At 35.9% G+C, this 24,683-nt stretch overlaps 1 protein-coding gene across 22 annotated transcripts in view; it reads left to right on the top strand.

Annotated features, from left to right (window-relative positions):
- Positions 1–24,683, top strand: part of PTPRD (protein tyrosine phosphatase receptor type D) — a 1,083,558-nt gene that overhangs the window by 225,603 nt on the left and 833,272 nt on the right. The gene's annotated exons all lie outside the window — the stretch shown is intronic.

Here is a 24,683-nt window from a genome sequence, read left to right as displayed (position 1 = left end):
TTCTGTGATGTTTCTTCTTGAAGAAAGACAATGGAAATAATTTTCTTGAATCTTGTTGACAACTTTCAGTACCCTTATGCCTGCATAGCAGCTATCTCAGGAATTGTGAGATGAACAATAACATAATAACTAGCCACACCACAGCTGCATCCGTTGAACAGCTATAAAATTTTCTGAAAATAAACCTTCCCCATAGAGTTTTCTACACACACCCAACCCAGATGCTGAGGAGAAAAAGACGCTGAGAATTGTTTCACACATTTGGTTCAGACTAATTTTTTTCATTGATTCAGTTAACTTGAAGAATAAAAGAAAATGTTATGGATACTGAAAATATTTAGGAAAATAAATAACCTAGTAAAGCAATAACACATGCTCATCACCAAGGTGGTGTCTTGTATTCTCACATTTGGAATATTTTTACAACATCAATATCCAAACTAATGTGAATTTTTTTTTTCTTTTATCTTCTATTGTACTGAGCTTGTCAATTATGAAGTGAGAATTCTCTCACTCACATCACTCCTTCACAATGTTTGTGATATCATCTTGCTTATATTTCACTGCAAGTTTCAGAAGAATCCTTATGGATAACTAATAGAAGTTCCTTGCAGTATTAGATTCTGTTCTGCAATGATGAATTTATACAGATAAAAATGTTACAGTAAGCTATTTGAGTCAAACAAATAAAAAGGAAAGAAAAGCAGAACTGAATTTCTCTGTAGTTTTAAAGGCCTGTCACTTTTAAGGAACACAACCTAACTTTTTAAAAAGTCAGAAAAGACATCTGATGTAGAGTTTTTGTCTATCTTCAGGAAAGAAGAAGCATTAGAACTTACGTTGATAAATTTTGCTCTAAGTGGTTGTTCAAAATGTGTTCTGGCAAACAGTATTTTACAGATAACAGAATTAAAGATGACAAGCTAAATTTTACTATTATTTCTGTGATGTAGCTTGAATATTGTGCTGGTTATGTGAGTACCCTTGTAAAATCCATACTTGTTGAACAGGAGAACACTCATTGGAGCACATGGACTCTAAGAAATCAAGGTTTTGGCTTCAATTTTGAAGCATCAGTTATATATATATACTTTTTTTCTTTTTTTTCTTTTTTTTTTTTTTTAATACAGGCATACATCATATTTCTATAGTAAGTAGACACATTCAAAGGAACACAATAATTATGTATCAATATTTCTTTCTTTTTTTTTTTTTTTTTCTCTTCTTTTTAGAACTGATAATATAAAGTAGTGGCCTTATTCGCTGTTAAATTTGTACAGTGCTAGTGGTTACTTCACCATTGCTGTTGTTTGATGGTTGGTCTTTGGTTTTTTGTTTGTTTGTTTGTCTGTTTGTTTTTGTTTAGCATTTTAAAAAGCTAGTTTGCATGCTGTTCTCAGAATTTTAGTGAATACTATTAGTGTTTATCAATCTTTTCAGTGGCAAATGAATAAACATAACATAACAAAGTAATTGAAGTAGTTAGGATATGAATTTACAAGCATTATATAACTGGGAAAGAAAAATACACACATTTCAGGGTACTAACTATATTGTTATATGGGAAAAAGGGATTTTTTTTTTTTTTAACAGTGAAATCAAGTTGCATAGTGCAACTGATATAGCACTGTAAAGATCACTAGAAATTAACATATAGGGAAGGATTATGGAGTTTGTGATGTAGAAGTAATGCAGTGTCTCTTGAAACACAGAAAACTGTATCATCACCAACACCACAGATGAGTGATTAAAACTTCTCAGTGTAACACAAGGATTGATATACATTCATTCTAGGAAAGAGAAAAATGCAGTGGGAAAATTTGATCAAATATCCACAATAAAACATTGATACCATTTCTCCAGTATAGAATCACAGAATCATAGAACCATGCAGGCTGGAAAAGACCTGAATCATCTACTAGGATCATCTAGGATAACCATCCACAAGACAGCACTCTGCACCCTGGCAGCAAAGTACAACAGTATTTAGAGTTTCATGAATAAGGGCAGAACCAAATAATCAATGGGAGGGACTGTACTCTTAGACTCTATTCATTAGACTGAATCTGGATATTGCATTTGCACTTGCCTCTCTAATACGGGAAAGACACTGATTGGGTGGCCACCAATGTGGTGGAATGCGAGCCCATGAATGGCAAATAAAGGTTGCAGGAGTGGTAGCAGTACAGCTGGGATAAAGATGCCCAGCCACTGTCCCAACACAAGTGAGGGAAATACTGGCAAGTTCTGTACATGGTGAATGCTGGGAGGGTGAGAGGGAAGGGCATGATATACAAGAGACTCTAACTGGAGATAAGAAGACATTTCTCTACCAGAACAGCACAGCAGAGGAAGTGTGTGATCACTGTACAATTTCTATCCTCAGAGGTTTACATGACCAAGGTGGACAAAGCCTTGAGTAAACTGATCAACCCTATTATGAACAGGAGGTTGAACTCCCCTAAGCTCCTTCTAGCCAAAGCTATGAAAAAAAAAGCTCCTTCTTGGCCTGTTGACTAGTAAAATAAATTACCACAGCTGTGGCATTCTTCCATTATCCCTTCCATGAAAAAAATAATTTTGTATTAAGCATTCATGGTATACATGCTGGATATTTCTCTACTCACAAAGTAATCTTTGTAGATTAGTTACCAGGCCTTGTGTATTCTGGTCACATCACATGTATTAGTAAGAAGGGGAAAGAATTTCTCACTACATCCTGATTTAAAAAAAAAAAAAAAAGAAAAAAAAAAAAAAAAGAGAGAGAACAGTAAAAGCAATAACTTAAGAAAACAGAATAAGTGGATAAAAAGGAGTCAAGGAGTGGGAAAATAATTTCTATTGCAAGAGATAAAGAAGTCATAATCCAATAGACTCCAATTCTGTTAATGCTACCAAGCCTTCAGCATTCAATGCTGCATCTGCACTGTACACACAGCTAAAATAGAAAAGAACACTAATGATAAAGGAAGAATTTAATTTTGACCTACTCTGCAGGGACACAGCCCTCAGTAGAGCTAAACTGCCAGAAGTGCAAGGTCAGTTTCTATTTGCTGAGAATCCTTTTTTTTTTTTTTTTTTTTTTAAACTGCAGAAAAACTGAAAGCGCTGTTCCTCTGAAAAATAGAAACTCAGCATAGAAAACTGTAACATTGACATAATTATGCTGCATAAAGCTGGAATAACAAACAAGGTGTAGACACTCTATTACTGCCAACTATGCAGCTGCTGCTTTGCACCTGTTCTAGGGAGTGGTCAGGGAGCTGTTTCATTGTACAGTCAACCATAATTTGAAGGACACATTCCTCCCTTTTTCCCTCCCTCCCTCCTTCCTTCCCTTTTTCCCTTCCTTCCTTCTTTCCCTTCCTCTTTCTCTGTTTCACAGAATCACAAGCCTGTGCAATCACAGAATCACAGAATCAAAGAATGTCAGGGTCTCAAAAGGACCTCAAATGATCATCTAGTGAAATCCCCTCTGCTGGAGCAGGATCATCTAGATTGGGTCAATCAGGAATTCATCCAGTCAGATTTTGAATGTCTTCAGAGAATGGAGATCCCACAACTTCTCTGGGCAGCCCATTCCAATGTTCTGTTATCCTTACCATAAAGGAGATTTTTCTCATTTTTATGTGTAATCTCCTTTGTTGGAGCTTGCACCCATTATCCCTTGCTCTATCATTGGACGTCACTGAGAAAAGCCTGGTTCCATCCTCTTAACATATAACCCTGTACATATTTATAAGCATTGATGTGGTCAGTTCTTGTTCTTTTTCAAGCTGAATAGACATATCTCCATCAGCATTTCCCCATAAGGGAGACACTCTACTCACTGTCTGTGGCTCTGGGCTGCACTCTCTCAAGCTGCTCCCTGTTCTTCTTGAAATGAGGTGCCCAGAATTGGACACAGTATTCTAGATGCTGATTTGCCAGGGCATAGTAGAGTGGGAGGAGAACCTCTTGACCAACTAATCACACCCCGTCTAATACATCCCAGGATGCCACTGGCACAGAAACACAATGGTGGTTCATGTTCATCCTGCTGTCCACCAGAATCCCCAGGAGGTCTCTCTTTTTCTCTCTCTCTTTCTTTCTTCTTTTCTTCCTCTCTCACTCTCTTTACCTCTCTCTTTTCATACGTACTGAACAACTCCAGTGATTGTCCACTGGTACATGACAGTGCTGTGGCTGCACCCTGAATACTACACTCAGTTTTGTGCACCTGTCTGAGGGAACTGAGGTTGTTCAGTCTAATGAAAATGAGTTGAGATTCATCACCTTCTACAGCTAACTGAAATGAGGTTGCAGTGAGGAGACTGTCCATCCATTTTTTTCTCAGGTGACTTGATGGAACATGAGGAAACATTATCAGTTTGTGCCAGCTGTTTTTATCTAACTTCTGACGCCCAAATTACACCAGTCTCCCTAAATCTCTGTCTTTTGGGGAAGGCTTTGTAACATCCAGTTCCATAAGGAAAGGTTGGAATCTTCGTTTTAACAAAATGCAGAGGAGATATGCCTCTATTCACTGAGGCAATTATTCTGTATCCAGTTCTGGAGATCATCAGTTGGATTTTTTCATCAATTTCCTCTTGTCTTTACTTCTGTTTTCTTGAGAAACTCCTAGTGGAGGCAGAAGATTGCTTTTTGTTAATGAGAATTGAGGAAGGACTACCATATCTAATGACACACTTTCATTCACTTGCCCGGAAATTTATTCTTTTTTTTATTGTTATTATTTTTTCCCTTGTTCCTTGCTCTTGACATATTGCAAAGGACATATAACTGATTTTGAACATGCTGGAAAACAAACCCAAACCAGCTAAACTGTAACAATTACCCATAAAAATCTTGAATTCAGCAGCAGGATATTCACAGGAAAGTGTCCATGTAGGCATACCTGTGATAGATTTCATATAAAAAGAGCAAGTAATGACAAACCTGATATCTAGGGAAATGAACAGGTGAGAGTTGGAGTGAAAAAAAGTGATGAACAAAAGCAGCAGCTTTACACAGCATGGTCTCTTTCAACAGAAAAAGCTAGACAGCACCAGATCACCTTATTATGCTACTGCATTATGGATTTCATTACCTTTTGTTGCTAGTCATGAGTGTTAGAGATCAAAAGTCAGTAGTAATGAATTTGTTAAAAGTGATATTGTTATTATTGTCTTTTTCAACAAAATACAATGCAAATTCCTTAAGTTCATGCCTCTGTCTGTGCACTGAGGGAGTAGCTCTGGATACAAATGACACCAATTGAATCATGGAGCAGAAACTAAAATGACACAGCATAGATTATTGTCCCTCTGAGTACACTCCTAAGTTTTTAGATGTTTTGATAGCTAAAATGTGCAATTTAAATGTAACATAGATAACCTTTGAGGAAAATTAGTGAATGTCTGTCAATCTCTTTTACAAGTAAAAAAAGCAAAAAATAAATTTGTTAAACTGGGGAGAAAATTTATTCATGAAAATTAATGCACACAATATATTAGTATTCTCTATCTTACATTATAACTCATACAGTTATTATCACAGACAATGTTCTGGGTTGCCTTTACATGAATTTTAACTTTCCTCACAGACATATATCATAAAATTGAAAGTATTCTCTACAATGAATGAATTTTGCTACTTCAGATGACTGATGAGCTGATTGACTTTACTACTTCAGATAACTGTCAGATGACTTAAAGTGTGCAACTGGTAAAATCTTATTGGGTGAAAATCTGGCTGTGTTTTTTTCATATTGTGCTTACAGTAATTTATTTATTTGGAGTGAATTGCCTAGAGATAGGGCCCTGTATTTTTATTTTGGATAGAATTACATATGGTGAAGGCAAACAAATCTGATGTTCTTATAACTAGTTGTTACTTTACTCCACTGCAGTGGTGTAGGTCTTGACCTCATAAGGAAGTGAAAGCATTATGCTCTCTGTTACTTCAGAGGAAACAGAGAGGTCCAAGACCTAAGTGTACTGTGCCCTCAGAAATCTAGCAACTTCATATTTTACAGGTTCCCAGTCAATTAGAGGTTTCCTTAAACTAGCGATAAAGACCTCTGAAAAGTGTGGCTGTTTATATGGCTTGTATACTTGATGAAAGAAAATGAAATACATTCCCTGATGATTAAAAATAGATAGATAGATAGATAGATAGATAGATAGATAGATAGATAGATAGATAGATAGATAGATAGACAGACAGACGGGAATCTTCTTATTACACTGTAAACCATTTGCAACATGCACATCAAGTTGGAAAAAACAAACAAACAAACAAAAAACAACAACAACAACAACAAAACTTTTCAGGACTAACCTCACTGATATAAAAATAATCCTATGGTTTAGCCTTCATAAAAACAGTGATCTGGCCTCTTGCTATATAACTAGAAACATTTTTTTTACCTTTTCACCCCATTTCACTTCCAGTGGTTATGATGGACTGATATTCTCACATGTACATATAAGTCTTGAAAAAACTTAACAATTCAACTACCTGAATGATATAAAAATGCATTCTACTTAAAGTTATGTCTGTTATCAAATTCTTAATTTTTAATATTTTCATTTGCCAAAGAAATATTCACTACATTTGAAATATTGCATTTGTGTTCAGATCTATATGCTGGGAACTAGGATCAGAAATCCAATTTATTTCAGTAGAATTAATAGGGTAAAGAACTGAATGTTGCCTTGCAGATCTGGGAGTTGAGCCATTCACATGGGTGTGAATATATATGTATAAATTCAGAGTAGGTAGAGAAGATTTCCAGCATGAAAAAATTAAAGTTAATGAAAGCTATATAGTTAAATCTACCCATGCATCAACATTTCTTCTTGATGGTCTGGATTGGAAATGGGAGGTACATAGACTGTAGGAGAACCTGCCATTAAATCAGAGGAGGACAGTGGACAGACTGGGAGCTGAGGTTTTGACTCCTGCATTGAAGTTTCAGTATTAATCACAATCTTAAAAGCCTGTACTCCTTGTTTTTTTGTAATAATTATAAGATTTGCTTGGAAGCACATTGCTGCAGGGAACACTAACCATTATCATGATATGCTGAATTAAGTACACAATTCTAATGTTGCAAAATTCATGGATCAACTAATTTTAGATTTTTCCTTGAATTGAAATATGCTTCCTGGAATGTGCAGCATGTGAGTAAAGCTGCTAAACAGCCAAGAATATCCAAATCCAATTCACAAGAGTAGTTTGCACTAACACACTTAAATCACGTCTGTACTATACAGTGATTAAACACTTCTCTGGCTCGTATCACATTCAGCAATGTATGGGTAGTAAAATTTCAATGGAAACAAACTGTTCGTGGATATTTAAAACTGAATTACCCATGTTCATGAATATTTAATCTGCTTATTACCTGCAAAATGTTTCAGATTGGTTTCCTGTAATTTGAGTTTATTAAAGTGCTAGAGGCAAGGCTCTGTGTGACAGGAAGGACTGTAATTCTGGAAAAAAAAAAATATGAGAATTTTACAGTGTATAAAATTTAACTAGATAGTCCAGGATGATAGAATTTCTATGACACATGAATCAAAATGTTAATATGACAGAAAAATCTAATTGTTTTGCTGAGTTGGCACACATCCTGAAGTTACAGTCTTAAGGCCTATATTTATTTCCTTTTTGTACTTTCTAAAGAAAAACATACATTAAATGTTTCTCTTTTACTGTAATTGACATTCTCCACAGACCAAAGTAACTGACTGAGGAAGTGGTAATGGCTGTAGACTATAAATACTGTAAATTATGATGAAAACTGTGTTGAAATAGTAATCTTTATCTATTGACTGAGTAGGAGAAATAGTAATAGAAAACTGATGAAGGCCATCCCTTCTGCAAGGTAACCAACAGATGCAATAGCAAAATTTTACCCTTTGACAGCATAAAAATTTATGACTAGATGGGAAGAAAAAGTTTTACTCTGGATTTTTTTATTATTATTATTATTATTAATGTTGCCTTGTCTTCTAATATAGTATTACTGAGTCCATGTGGCAAAAAATGAAATAAAATAAAATAAATAAAATAAAATAAACATCCATTATACACCTATTGTTTAAAGGGGACAAGGAACAAAGAAACAGAAATTTTTGAAAAATCTCTCTTAGCACTTTGTGAGTATCAGTGGTGTTTTTACCTCTGTGATAGAGCTGATTCTATTAAAATGTACTAGGTATTTCATTTAGGCCCTTGACTTTTTTATTTTATTATTCTTTTTTTTTTTTTTCTTTCCCCTGCTGCCCCCGGAGACACATATTTTATAGTAGGAGTTAAAATCCAGGTAGCATTTCCATTTCTCTCTTTTAACTTTTAGCTTAATCCTTATCAATAATCATTAAATAGTCTAGAAAGGAAGTGTAAAAGTAGATTGAATACAATCTTCACAGACATATTAGTTATTCTATTAGTGGTTTCTCAGTCTCCTCTTTAATCTTTCCCTACATTAACTTCTGTGGTAAGTACACGCATACTTCTTATTGCATATTTTCATTTTTACGTACTGTTATCAGTTTGTTGCCTTGAAAGTTTAAAGATTTCATTTAGCCAATTAAAATTTTATTTTTGATAAATGATCAAAGCAGAACTAAAACATAATCACACTGATTATGATACAGTTTCCAGTTCAAGATTGTCATGATATCACATATGCTGACAAAGACTAAAATTTAATTCAGAACCAGAATATTTGGAAGGTAGTATTCCAAGGTGCAGAACATGCTTATAAAAATAAATACAGCTGTATTTTTAAGAAATTGCCATAATACAGATTTCTTGTGCGATGGCACAGACTAGTGGTTTAGTTTGTTAGTTTTGCTCTGTTAAATAATGAAAGAAGATGGCTAAATTCATAGTACAGAAAATCGGTGTGTAAAAAAGACAAAGTATTTTTCAGAGGCAAATATTGCAAAAAATAGTGATTCTACAACATTAAGTAAGATGTGTTCTTTAGATATACATCCCCTTAAAGACCATGAGAGTAAAAATGTGTATATCAGGGTTTTTTTATCTAATTATGTATTTGAAGACAAACATATCCAGTTTATTAGTAGGCAGTAGTGATATTTAATCTTGTTTTTATAATTCAAGCGTAACTTCTGGCAAATCTGAGCACTTTGCAGAATAGATTAGTTTAGAAACTAGATGAAGGCATACTATCTCACAGTTTGTGATCAGGTGACAATGCTGTAATGGAACTTACATTGTCTACTGTAATTACTACTGTAAAAATAATAATAACAATTAAAAAGGGAGAACTTTGCCCAGGGTGATGTTGTGCTTCTTCAAAAACCATGTCACAGATTCATTACGGCTTTGCATAAAGTTTTAAAGAAGCTGTTAATCACTTGACATTTATAGACAAAAGGTTTGTCTACAATTTATAAATATGTTGAATATGAATACGCCTCTGACATTTAATATCTTCTTACATTTTCTAGAGTTTAGAAATATGCAGTTATATTTAAGATTAACAACTTGTACTGAATGTGGGAATTTTAAACATAAAGGCTACGCATAGCTATCTATACTTCATTTCTCACACATCTCCCTGTACTCCATGATCAGAGGCTGGCTGTGTTTTTCACATTCTTTCCTCTCATTAACCCAAGAACAAGGGCACACAGCTATCTATCACTGTAGTTGCTTCAGGTATTTTGTATACTCTGCTCACATTCTTATTCTACGTTTTTTCTAATTAATATACATCACACTTTTTTAGAGGCATGCTTCTCTCTGCAGTTGTCTGAACAACAGCCAGTAAAAAAAGTAAGCGTGGCTCTTTAAAGTCATGAAGCTATGGTGTATACATTTATTAAACAGGAAACTGTTAATTGCGGAACAATAACTGCATATTTGGAATTTCTGGTAACTAGGTCATGCAAAGGGAAAACATATTGCTCTTTCTCATCAGAATAAATTGAGTAACTGGCAGTGAAATGTCTTTGTGTGTGAGGATATATTAAGACATCCTTCAACACATCTAATCTGTGTAATTCATTTTTAAAATGCTGGCAGGAATGCTAACCTGAAGACAAACTGAAGATTAGGGCTCTATTAATAAGCACAGAGACTGAATTTCCAGTATGACGAATTCAACAACTGCTATTTGCAGTTTAGAAACAGTCAGCAGAATGAGATGATGAGTCAGCATAAAAGACATAAAATTTAAATGCACATACCAGCAGAAAATACTTCATCATGTACTTTGGAAGAATTCTTGATAGAGCAAACATTTCAGGCACAGTAGCCCTAAATCAATCTGTCATTTGCCCAGGTGGTCATAATCCCCTCTCTATAACTGCATATTTTTCTTTATCTGAACAGTAAACATTCACATGCTGTCTCCATATTTCCAGGAGGTTCAATTGGCTTGTTTTTCACACCTTAGGTGATCTCACTTCCACTAGAGATTTCAATGAAGGTTCTTCCTCGCGTCATTAATTACTAAGCAAATGAAATATGTTGACATAAGGAAAACAACACTGCAGTTCCGCTGGCCTCAAAGTTTTTTGTCATTGATGGAAAATATATGCCTGTATATATTCTGATTTACAGTTGAAAATGTGCAAGGAGTACTGATCACAGTAAGATCTGAATCGTTCAAGAAAATATTTACCTGTCCTGAAATTTTCAACAAAATGATATTACGGACTTTTAAAGTCAATTCCCATTAGCTTCCTATTAGTTGGGTAAGAGTACACTGTTGTCCAGATTTGGGACTATACATAGCTGAAACAGAACTGAGAATGAAGACAGAAAATCTCTTGAAAACAGTAGTATGCTATGCTACCATTCATAGTCAACATAACTTCACTGAACTAAATTACCAAAGTGTACCTTTTGACCTAGTGATCACCTAGAAGGATGATGACAAATTAACGTTCTTAATATACATATATATATTTCTCAAACTGCTCTTACAGAATGCTGAGTTTTCTATGAGCTACCTGTTACTTATCCACACTGTTTATCATAGTTACAGTTACTTACTGTTCCTTTTCTATATTATTTTATATTTTTTGTCTAAAATAATGTTCTTACATGTATTAATGAGTGAAACTACACTTGAAATTAATGCTATCATATTAACAGGTTTGTTTGTTTTTTGTTTCTCATCTACTGCATCTTTGGTTCAGCTATGTGCTCCCCATTCAGACATTTCACTGGAAGATTTAGTCTTACTTTTTTTTTTTTTTTTTTTTTTTTTAGATTTTTTACTTATCAGTCCAGTAGAGCAACAAGCATTCAGACGCTTACAGAGACATTATGCACCTAAATTAAGGAACAATCTTAATCTTTCACTTTGTTTACTTGTGAAAGACATTTACAGTTTAATCAGGAACGAGATCCATCCAGAAGATGGCAGTAATTCTCCACTTTCCAAGCTATGGCTAAAAAGTGCGTGGCCACTCTAAGCAGAAGCTTGAGGGTATTTGTGTGCGTGCGTGAGTTTTATTTTTGTTGTTCTTATGATTTGGTTGTTGTTGTTTGCCGTTGTTTGTTGATCTGATTTAATTTTTGTTTGTTGGTTTGTTTTTCCACAGGTGGTGGTTGTATTTCTTAACTTAGATTACTCTCTTCATTTTTAACTTTAAAGAATAAGAAAGTGAACCAAGCCAAGCCGAGTCTTGTATTTTCATACACCACAATCGGACATCTGTGTTAATAATTCAGATGAAAGAATGTGGATGGAAATAGAAGTAAAATCTGCATTTAGTTGGTAGAGTTCCACTGCTTGGTTTAAGTTTTCAGCTGCTTCAGCAGAAGGATTTACTGCAGTTAACTTGTCATCATGCTTACTTTTCATATTTATAATATGAGCAGCATTAGACGGGATACAGTCCCCTTAGAAGTGTAATAGATTAGGCCACCTTAAATATTGAGAAATAAATCAATTAAATTCAGAGAATGCTATATATTATATGATATATATATCTTTTATTTTATTTTATTTTATTTTATTTTATTTTATTTTATTTTATTTTATTTTATTTTATTTTACTTTTTAAGAAGACAGTAGTGGTTTCATTTTTTGTCACCCCACTGAGAAATCAGTTGAACTTCTGAGATAGCAATTGCCCATGGCTCTATCCTGCAGCTTATTCAGCTATGTGCAGGCTTAACTTCGTAATGGAAATAATCCCTCTGTAATAGAACTTCTTTAACTATACTTTAATACATGAATAAATCTTTTTAAAATCTAGATGTAGCTGACTGCAATTAGATTATCATTTTAGATAGGAAGTCTGATTGAAAATACATACATAAACAAGCAATTAATGCTACCCGTTCCATCAGTTTCCTCATCATTTTATATTTAAGGAATATTGTAGTTAAGCCTGTTAATGAGATAGTTAGGAGAATCTGAACTTATTCTGAGTTGCTTTAAAAAATAATATGGGGAAAATAAATAAATAAATACATAAAATCCCAAACCTGTTTACTTTAAATTAGTGCAAGTCTTATCCCGATTTCCACACCACAGTTAATATTACAAAGCATTTTATCAGCTGAAGAGACTTTCTTTTGTTTTCAAGCTAAAATAATAGCACATGTTTTTACCAAATATGAATAAAGAATATGCATTACAAAATCCAAATTTGTATAAAAGTGCTATTAATTAAATTTCACCCCCTATATAGGGTAGCAATCACTAAACTGATTATGTCAGATAGTCTCCTCTAAGTTCATATTTTATATTGTTTTGTTTTGTTTTACATATCCAATTTGGACAGGTTTTAAATGACCTGAACAGTCTGTCAAAATGCATTATATTTATAAAAGGTTAGAAAGAGAAGACACTGTTGTAAGATGAGGTAAGGAAAGGGGAACAGGTAGAATATTTTGGATTTTCTTAAGTACTTGTCCTGTACCAAGGACTTGTCCTTAGGAGCATTGGCTTCAGTCAGCCAGTACTGAACCACATAATACCTTCAAAGGAAATTAAGTGCATGTCCAAATTCAGTGTTAATTTTCCTGTCCTCCTGAAGAATTTTTGCAGTGGAAAATCCCGAGTAATTTAACTATTTTTTTCACAGATACTTTCAAGACACTTGAATACTGCTATGAGTTCTCCATAAGAGATGAGGGACTCATACTATGGATGTTTAAGCTGGAAACATTTTTGGGGTTTCCAACATAAAATGATAGAAAAACATAGTTCTGAATGCTTCATGAACCAAAAAACAATACCAATACAATGGGAAAAAGTAAAAAAAATAAGAATATTTTATGACCTTTTCTACCAAATTAATTAAAATTTTATGATTATTATAATGTTTCACACATTAATATATATATATATATATATCCCGATCTTTCCTTTCATATATCCTAATTTGTGAAAATTTCGTTCTATTTTATAACAGTAGTCCATAAAATTTTATGCATGTATATATATTAAATATAATTATTTTCTGCATATGTATGTAAGTTGGTAAAGCAAGTTCTTAGCTACAAAACAATATTTTTCAACACAGTCAACACCATTAGCTATATATTTTCACCAGTAAAAACAAGAGCATGCATGCCGTGCTCTGCCATGCTTGTAAAAATCTGCACTAGTGGAGATTATTCACTATTTCACATCTGTTATGCTGGTGTTTGCTGAAACACACCGCCCACTGCCTCACTATGATCACACTCACTCTTTGGTCTCCAGAAACAGTCATCAAGCATTGATGAATGTCAGTGGATGCAATTTTTCCTGTGCGGAACTTCCTATGCTGAAGTTTCAGCCCATTACCCCTAGTCCTGTCCCCACGCACTACTGAAAACAGACCAGCCTTGCCACTATGGCTCCCACACCTCAGGTATTTATAAACCTGGATCAAGTCCCCTCTCAGCCTTCTTTTCTCAAGACTAAACAGACCCAGTTCCCTAAGTCTCTCCTCATATGGGAGATGCTCCAGGCCCTTCACCATCTTTGTGGCCCTCTGCTGGACTCTTTCCAATAGATCCCTGTCTTTTTTGTACTGGACACAGTATTCCAGATGAGGCCTCACCATTCATAGATGTTCCAGACAGGATAAACCTTTTCCTTTGGGCCACAGCTCCTGGCAGGGCCAGCTGAGGATAGGGTTTTCCAGCAGCAGCAACAGGATGTGGGAAAAGCCCTAGCGGGCCCACATGTGCCTAGGGTAGTGGTGGGACAGAGGACTGTGCTTATCCTGGTTTTAAAGGCTGTCTCAGACTTTAACATTATGTAAAAATCCCTGTTTCTGGTTTCCACTTACTTAGGTATGGTTCCTTGCAGTCTATCAGAGACGGGCTCTTCCATTCCCAGGTGCCTCAGTTCTCTATCAAAAGACTATTTGGGAAGATAGATTTTTAACTAGGTATGTTTGTCAGGGACTTCTATTTCATAGAGAAGAACAATTTCATGTTTAGCTGCAGTTATTTTTACAGCTTGAGTTTGGCACAGCATAGGAACAGAAATCAGCAAACTTTCTCAAATGCAAGGTAAAACAGCTTTGATGTCATTGTAGTAGGTGAAAAAGAGTTAAACGTTTTCACTTTATCTGTCAACAGGGGCTTGTTTACTAGAACTTAAATTTCTACCTAACAGCAGCCTGAAACCCTTCTGTTTTGCTTCCTGTGCTACTACATTCCCACTGGAGCAATGCCATTTTCCTTGATATTATTCTTCATTGCAGTGCCTCTAAATAGCAGCACTACTGAGGATGGATTTACAGGGGAAGAAGCACTGATTTACTTGACTTTTAAGTAATTCCTAGAAAGCTGGCTGCCTGTGGCATACCCTTAGAGAGATAACTGTATTGAGATCTGTTAGTGAAAATAAGATCAAGCAAGTTAAAGTTCTGAATAGGTCATCCCTACATCTTAAAATACAACTACAGCTCTTATTTTAATGATATTCTGGCTGGTTTTTAGATTGAGACAAAATGAATAACTCTTGAATAACAGGTGGATTGAATCAGGAAAATTGTCAGAAAAAAACATACTTAAAAGACAATATATTCTATAAAATATATTTTATCGAAAAACGACAACAACAACAACAACAACAAAGCTCCTGTTTTAATGTACTTCTTGCACGTTTAAATTACAGTCTCCTTTGTCACAATCTCTAGGAATGGGCAATATTGGATTTGTCAGTTTGGACCAAATTTCTTTTTTTTCCCCTGGATTATATAGAATTTTTGCAGAACTTTAATTATTTTAATGGTGGGTATGGTAGCCTTCTCTCTGCTTCTCTCTGACAACTATTCTCGTTCAGGTTAAGTATTTCTATTCTGGAAAATTCTAATCTTCTTACCTTGGTTATAATGAAAAATAAATTCTCATTTTTCAATTCTTCAATGGTTTTTGAGGTTTCTACTTTTTGTTTTTTCCTTGTTTTGAATGTAGGTTATGTTTGTATTATGCTGATGCTATTATACAGCATTCACTGAGTAAATTATGTTATTCAGATCTATCCTGGATATCTCAGCATGACACTGATTTTTACTGTCTTGGCATACACGTAGAGACCTGTAAGGATTTCAGAATTACTTGATTCTTTTTTTTCTTCTCCCTTCATTTTATCATTTATTTATTTGTTTCAGTGCAAATGTGCCTTTTTTGTTTGTTTGTTTGTTAAGTTTTATTTCCAGCAACACCTAAGTGGTTTCTTGTTCATGAAGTTTAAGTTGTTGTAGGACTTTCTGCCCTATGGCACTGCCATATGTACAATCACACTGTTCAATAATATTCATTGGGGAAAAAAAATAATAAAGGAATCTAATTTGTCCTGACTGCATGATGCACAATGCAACTTCTCACCATCCACCAACTGATGCCAAGACAGTCTCCAAGCAACAAAGAGCAGCCCCCTTGGCCAACTTTCCCCCAGCTTTATTGTTCAGCATGATGCCATATGGTGTGGAATAAACCTTTAGCCTATTTGTCTTAGTTGTTCTGGCTCTTTTCCTTTCCATCTTCTTGTGCATCCCCAGCTTACTTGCTGGTAGAGCAATTTGAGAAGCCAAATGTCCTTGACTCAGCATTGATCACTAGTCAATAATTGCAAAAATAATGTTAGCAATATTGTTTTCATCCTAAATCTGAAACAGAGTGCCATACTACTGGTGTGAAGAAAGTCAATTCTAGCCCAGCCAAAACCAGTGTATTAGGTTACCAAAATAAATAAATAAATAAAAGCCTCAGATGACAGTGTTGTGTCCCTTTCCCTGTGCTAGTGAAAAGGACATAAAACTTTTATCAGAGTGGTAAACCTGCAGAAAACTAGAGCCTTTTTAAATGCCAGTGCTGACCTGTCTAGATTTATTCACTGCATGACAAAGGAGTGACAATAAAATGGGTAGAGCACATTGAAGGTGAACATAGTCTATTTCCTCTGGCAACCATTAGCTCTGCATACCTTAAGTGTGAAGTTATACCATAGATGTCAATTTCATTGTTGCTAAATGAAACAAAGGGACAAATTCAAGAAAATTAACCTCAATGAAATCAAACTGAAATGAATAACATTCATACATATTCTCATACTTCAAAGTTTTCCTCAATTAATTTATTTATGTGGCATTCCTATGGCTTAGCAGAAGATTGTCATTCTCTTTTGTTAGTGCAGAACCCAAGAAAAATTATGTCTGTGGTCACACACATTCTAGAAGAACAGAGTACTTCATAGTCTGTCACCAAAATGCACATGCAGCCATGGTCCATGTCTTTTCTCTCTTTCTCTCCAGAGTTTGTAATACTGTGTGATAAGGATAAACGATTTACTTTGTTGTTATATTCAATTTAATACAATTTAAATTTTGATGCAGGAAGTGTCATGGGCCTATGTAATAAAATGGGATGCATTAGTTTCAGAGTAACTCTTGCACATTATCGAGGTCTCTGTGATGTGATGATTGATTAACCAACTTAAATAAACAAATGTCTTTATTTTTGTATATACATGTAGAAAATACTAAGCAGTGTATAGACTCATCCTCTGAAATGTACACAGCAATGCAAAAATATGAAGAAATTTGTATCCAGGGTAGAAAATTGAATGATTTTATTTGACCTCTGACCATTATCATATCATATCATAGTATCATAGTATCGTGCGAGTTGGAAGGGACCTTAGAGATCATCGAGTCCAACTCCCGGAATTCGAGCCCTCTAGTGTAGCAGAGCGGCAGTTATCCACTTGCGCCACAGGGGGGATTCGAACCCGGGCCTCCAGTGTTGCAAGCGGCGGTTCTAACACCGTGTGCTATATATATATGTCCTTCATTGTTTGCATGTTTCTATTATTTTTTATATTATGTTTCAGAGATGACTGTGGAAAATATATCTGATAATGAAACACACCTGAGCTCAGAATGTTTGGCTTTGTCTGTAACACATATAAAAACACTCCAAGTTCATCTTAACTAAATAGTTTACATACAATAATATGATTAGCTTACTCTTTACAGTTCTTTATTTTCAACAAGGAAAAAAAAAAAAAAATGTGGAGAGACATCAATTCAGAGCAGAGGTATTTTCCTTAATAAGTGAGAGACAGCAACACAGAGAATCAATAGCCTCCAAGCTCTTTCAAAGCTGAATTTCAGATCTTTCCAGCTTATTCATTGTGTCTCTAATAATAATAAAAGCTCTGGGGGGTTTTGGCTGTTCCTTAAAATGTTGTATCTAGAAAGCATGAGATGAAAACTTTAAATAATGCAATATCTGTGATATTTAAGATGGGCTTGTGGGGTTGAGTTCTGTCCTAGTTACTGTTCAGTTTTTGTTCTGGATTGCAGTGCAATGTACTCTGGGCAGCTAAGATCAAAAAGGACCCTTCCTGGTTCCATAAGACACTTGATGCTGCTATGTAATTGTGGAACATAATTAGAAACATTGACTAAGACTAACGTCAACTTTGGAATATACAGTCTTTGAATTAATGTGATAATTTAAATTCCACAATACAACCACACCACAAAAAATGCAATTCATTTCTATTGGAAGTATTTAATTTCTTATTAGTAACCAGCAACTAACAGTGTCATTTCTGACTTCAATTTTTTAAAAACAGGAATCTGAGTATTGCTGTTAGACAGTGATTCAAGAAAATAGTTTTTTTTTTGGGGGGGGGAGGGGAAACATATTAGAAATGCTAATTTTCTTACCTTATCATACTGAAAGCAAAATAGAAATTTTTAATTTTAAATTCAAATATTTTGTAAGAAAAAAAACTTTTAAAAGGTAAAACAAAAAATTAGTTGATCAGTAAAATTTTTTATTAGATTGAAGTTTTGGAAAATTCAATTTAGATAAAGAAACATCAAGATATTCATTATATATCACTTAGTTAGAGGACAAGGAAGCATCTAATATATTTATGTAAGATAAAAGCAGTATAAACATAAATTTATGACCAAGAACTTGTAGTAAGAATCCTTAGAGCTGGAAGAGACATTTAAAGGTCATCTAATCCAATTGCCCTGCAATGAAAAGGGACATCCACAGCTAGATCAGGTTGCCCGGGGCCTGATTCAGCCCCTCTTTGAAACTCTTCAGAGATGGATCATCCACCACAGCTCTGGATAACGTGTTCTAGAGCCTCACAGCACTCACTGTAAATGACTTTTTCCTTCTATCTCACATAAATTTATCTTTTTTAAGCTTGAGACTATTTCCCCATGTTGTATCACAATTCATCCTGCAAGTCTGTCCCCTTCTTTTCTGTCACTCTTTGGATATTGAAAGGTCGCTCTCGGGTCATCTCAGAGCCTTCTCTTCTCCAGGACAAACAGCACCAGATCTTTCCGCCTGTCCTCAGAGGATAGGTATTCCATCTTTTGGATCATTTTTGTGGCCCTCCTCTGGATGCACTCCAACAAGTCTGTCTCTCATTTTCTGAGGACTCCACATCTGGATGAGGAGATTCCAGATGAGGCTTCACCAGAGGGGCAGAATCTCTTCCTTTGACATGCTTGCCACTCTTCATATATCCCAGGATACTGCTGGCTTCCTAGGTTGTAAGGACACATTACTGATGCACATCCACCTTGCCATCCACCAGTGTCCCCCAGATCCTTTTCAACATGTTTATGCTCAATCCTTTCATCCCCCAGCTTGTATTAATAGTGGATGTTGGCTCTACTCAGGTGCAAGATCTTTCACTTGGACTTGATGAACCCTTGATGAACCCACTGCTCAAGCCTCTCTAGCCTCCTCTGGATGGCATCCTGTCCCTCTGGTGTGTTAACCGCTCCCCACAGCTTGGTGTCATCTGCAAACATGCTGAGGGTGCACTCAAGTAATTGAGATTAAAACCCGGAGTTTTAATTTTTCCTGCTTTCAGAGAAAATTAGAATAACTAGTCGCATGTCTTTTATTTGTAATGCTTTTGTTTGTTTGCTTGTTTGTTTCCTCCCCAAACATTTATGTTTGGTTCACATAATTCACAACTTAGAGTAAGGAATAACTAAATAATAAATATGGATAGCGTCCCAAAATTATTTTTACTTAGACAAGAGTAAGAAACAAGAAGTACATTTAAGTATTATTCATTTAAAGAATTATTTAATTCATGAGCACATTTTAGTTTTACTCAGAGGTGTCTGGATGACACTTTGAAGTAACAATATTACCTCTTGTATAATAGTTAAAATCCCATAAATGTTTTACAGTTTACAAAGATTAAACTTCTTATCTAGTAATTACAGACTGAAGAACTAATCAGATGAAGAAGTTAAACTTAAGAATCCAGTGAAGGGGGATCTCATGTCAGTGTGGAAGAAGAGACAAAGGGAGGCTGTTCACCATTGATACATTCATACTGTCAACATTAATAAGCCCTGGATCTTGTTACAAAAAATGATATCTTGTTTTATGTTTTCAGACAATCTTGCATTTCTGTCATCATGTTCATATAAAGTGAGTGAGAAGTGAACTGGGATAAAAATTGTCAGTTCTGGTTGACTTTTTCTTCTATTTGCTCCCAGACATGGAAAAGGGAAGGAGCTCTAAATGACAAGACTGTTAGGATCAAAATTCACACTGTAAACAGTATAAAAATAATTACAATAACATTAAGGATAGAGATAACTTGCCAAGCATAGAAGCATAAGCAGTTTTCTTAAAGAAGACTTCAAATTTCCGTTTCTTTGCTAGTCTTAGTGTATCTCCATCACCATTTTGATACATTAATTTAGATTTATGTTGATACAATCTGAGAATCCAAGAGACTAAGATTCTAGCTCACTAGGAAATTTTGATTTTGACTAGTGGTTGGAAAGGTAACTATTGCAGGCAGTCCTATGTTCCATCCTTGCAGCTTTTACTTCAACTCTAAAAGAGAATTCTTTCCTGTTTTATTATGCTCACTTTACAGAGAGCTTGAAATTGCCAGAGGCTTGCCAGACCATATTCCATTACAGTGTTCTTCTGACAAAATGTAGAATTTCTGCTTAATCTCCTTTACCTTCTGTTTTGTAGGGTGTGATTTCTCAGAAAGCAGATTTAATCTTACCAAAATACCTCACAATTTATTTTCCTGCTGGGAAAGGAGAAACATCCTGAAATTTGCAAATTGTGTTTGTTTGTTTGTTTCAGTAAGCACTGATTAGTTAGGGTATAATTGAGGATTTTTTAGTCTATAGTGATACATTTTGCCCCCAAGAGAGCCAGCATGGCTTTACCAAGGGAAGATCATGACTAACCAGTCTAGTGGTCTTCAGTTATGGGGTGACAACATTGGTGGACAAAGGGAAGGCAACCAGTGTTATCTACCTCAACTCATGTATAGTCCTTGACACAGTCCCCCACTACATCCTTGTCTCTAAATTAGACAGATATGGATTTGAGGGGTAAATTATTTGGTAGCTGAGGAATTGGCTGGGAGGCTGTAAGCAGAGTATTGTGAATGGCACTATGTGTCCAGGTGGAGGCTAATGACAAGCAGTGTTACCCAGGGGTATTGGAATTGGTGCTCTTCAACATCTTCATCAATTTCATCATTAATGGGCTTGAGTGCACCCTCAGGAAGTTTGTCAGTGTTTGACATCAAGCTGAGTGGTGCAGTTGAAACATTAGAAGGAAGGGATGCCATCCAGAGGAGCTTCAACAAACTCGAAAGTCGGGTCCATATAAACATAATGAAGTTCAACATAGCAAAGTACAACATTTTGCACTCGGATTAGATAAATCCCAGATACATATACAGAATGGGATAATAACTCCTTGAGAGTAGCCCTGCTGAGAAGGACCTGGGGGTCCTGGTAGATTAAAAACTTAGTATGAACCAGCAGTGTGCTCTTGAAGCTCAGAAGGCCGATGGTACCCTGGGCTCAACTGGAAGAAGAGTGGCCATCAGGGACAGGGAGGTGATTTTCTCTGTCATTTCTGCCCTCATGAGGCAGAAATAGGCCATCTAGAGTACTGTGTTCCAGTCTGGATTCCCCAATAGAGGAAAGTTGTGGAGCTGTTGAAGAGTTTCCAGAGGAGGGCCATGATCATAGGGCTGAAGCACCTCTCCTATAAAGACCGGCTGAGGAATCTGGGCTTGTTCAGCCTGGAGAAGAGAAGGATGTTGAGAGACCTCATTGCAGCCTTCCAGCATTTAAAAGGAGATTATAAACAGGAAGGCAATTAGCTTTTTTTTACTCACGTAGACAGTGATAGGACAAGGGTGAATAGTTTCAAGCTCATGGAGAGAAAGCTTAAATTGGTTGTCAAGGGGAAGTTCTTTGTAGAGAGAGTGGTGAAGTGCTGTAACAGGCTGCCCAGAGAGGTTGTGGATACTCTGACCTTGGAGGTGTTCAAGACAAGTTTGGATAGGGCCCTGGGCAATCTGGTCTAGTGCCAGATCTGGAAGTTGGTGGCCCTGTCTGCGTCTTTCTTAGTGTTTGCTATTTATTGCTCTTTCTTTGCCAGCACATTTTTCTTGGATGACTAGGAGTACTGTGGCTACATGTCACCAGTGAGATGAGGTAGAAAGGTGATAAGGTGATTTTAAATCACAGTGTGGCTAGGTGGGTGACAAAAAGACTAAATTCTTAATGTCATGAATGATCACACTGAATGTCACGAATATCATCTGTGCTAAACAGAATTACAGAATGACATAAGTTGAATATTGTACAATTCCCTTGCTCAAACAAGGTGACACATAGAAGATAAACTACCTTTGTGTCCTGATGGCATTTCAGTATCCTCAGATTATCCACACATTCTCTGTACCAGTGGTCATTTACCCCCAAAGTAAAAAAATTAATACCTTATGTTCAGACAGACATGGCTTCCTGTGTCACAGTTTTTTCTCATTAACTCGTCCTGTTACTCAACACAAATGAAAGAGCTCTGGCCTTTTTTTCACCATTCCTTTATATGCTTATTTATCTGCTTTGATAAAATCCGTCCCTAGCCCTCTATTCCCTAGGCTGAACAGTCCTAGTTCTCCCAAAGTTTCTCTCTGAGAACCAGATGCTTTATCATCTCCATGGCCGTATGTTGGACTCCCTTGAGTATGGCCATGTTTCTCTTGTACTGGAGAGGAAGGAGGAAAAAAGTATACAGTATCCCATGTGGGTCCTTAACAGCAGTGGGAAGAGGAGAAGGGCCACTTGCCTTGACATGTTCATGTTACTTCCCTAATTTATCCCAGAAATCTACTGGTCTTCTTTGTAGCAAGGACTCATTGCTATCTCATACTCAGTTGTCTCATGTATAGCTTGGATCTTTTCTGCAAAGCTACTTTTGTGCAGGTTGGAGATCAGAATGAATTTCTGCACAGGGATATTCCTCCTCAGGGGCAGGATTTTGCACTTCCTTGTGTTGAGCTTAATGAGCAGAAAGATTGTGCATTAGGCTTTCCCCCATTTTGTGTCATCTACAAATTTTCCAAGGTTACTCTCTATTCCAATGTCTATAGCATTATTGAAGACAGTAAAGAGCACCAGTTTAGTGGCCTCCAGCTGGACTTCATGCCAATTAATGCCACTTCCTGGATAGATTTTTCAGACAGTTTTCAATCCACTGCATTGTCTGTTCCAACCAGTCTGTACTGTAACAGTCTATGAGGATTTCTTGGGAGACAGTGTCAAATCCAATTTGCACTACTCTTACTTACGACCAAAGCTTGTCTAGATTATTCTCATGTGATAAAATAATGCTGAACTTGTGCAGCATTACTACTTCAGCTGGGAGCATGTAAGATCATGGAGCCAGATGGTATTCATTCTAGAGTGCTCAAAATCCTGGATGATGTCACCATGAGACCTCTCTCATTTTTATTCAGTAGCCTAGGGAATATGGAGGAATCTCAGTTGGCTGGAAACTAATAAATGTTGTCCCAGTTTTCAAGGATGGGAAGAAGGAAGAGGGTGGTAATTACTGGCTTATCAGTGTCATTTTAGCTTCTAAGCTATTATGGAGATTATTATTCTGGGAGTTACTGAAAAGCACTTGAAAGAAAAGGCAGTTGTTGGCCATAGTCATTGGAATCACAAGAGAAAGTCATGTTCAATGAACTTAATTTCCTTTCATGACACTATTACCCATCCAATTGACCAAGGGAATATAGATGATTTTATCTTTTTGGATTTCAGCCAAGCTGTTGATGCTGTTTCTCACAGTATCTTTATGGACAAAAATTTCAGAATGCAGATAGACAAAAAATATAATTTAAAGGATAAACACCGATGTCAAACAAGTTTATCTGCTAAGTTGATAAGAAATTGAGTTATATCAGGCTTGCAGCCAGTCAGTAGCAGTGTTCCAAAGGTTCTATTCTGAAGCAAGTTTCCTCTGATGATTTTATTTGATCAGAAAAGTCACATACGAAGTACATTTGCATAAAAAGTTGTGTGCTGTGGTATAAGAGGGACTATTTGAGAGTGTCCAAAGGAGGACAACAAAAGTGGTAAAAGGTCTTAAAGGCATATTTATGAGGAATGGCTGAAGTTGCTTTGTTTACTCATCCTAGAGGATACTAAAGGTAGACTTCATGGTGATCTACAACTTCCTCACAGGCAGGAGCAGAGGAGCAGGTGGTGACAGTGACAGGAACATGAGGGAATGGCAAGAAGGTGAGACTAAGTCTTCTGGAGTTCCAGAAGTGTCTGGACAATGCTCTCTGATATATAGTTTTATTTTTAGGCAATCCTGTGCGAAGCCAAGACTTGGAAGGGTCCCATAGTATCTTGGATTCCAACTCTTGGCTCCACACAGGATTGCCTTAAAGCAGAAGTTTTTCTTCCCTTTCATGCAATATTGTATAATTTTCTGATTCTAACGTAAGAGTATCTGGTAACTAAAAGTTTTGTTTGTTTGTTTGTTTTTCCTGGAGGGTCAAAAAACCAATGCATTCCATGAAAGCAGAAAGCAAGTTATGAGTGCTAATAAGAAAGAAAGAGAAGACAAAGTTTTTCTTGGTAGAAGCATCATCAGTAAACAATTATATTTTTCTTCCATGCTACAAATGATATGAATTCAAAGCAAAGTGGAATGGAGCCAGGGGAAAAATAAACCCCCAGCCTTCAAAAGCAAAGTATGAAGATATGCACAACAGAAAGGAAGGGTACTTTCTAATCTCATCTTCCTACATTGAATGACATTGCTGTCATTCAAATACCTTCTGTAAATATTTCTTGCATTCAGTGTGTATTTGAAAATTTCATCAATTTTGGTTTAGATAGTTTATC

The sequence above is a fragment of the Excalfactoria chinensis genome, chromosome Z (assembly GCF_039878825.1).
Source record: "Excalfactoria chinensis isolate bCotChi1 chromosome Z, bCotChi1.hap2, whole genome shotgun sequence".
Taxonomy (NCBI): Eukaryota; Metazoa; Chordata; class Aves; order Galliformes; family Phasianidae; genus Excalfactoria; species Excalfactoria chinensis.
The sequence above is the reverse complement of the archived record's forward strand: the minus strand, read 5'-3'. Positions and strand labels throughout refer to the sequence as shown.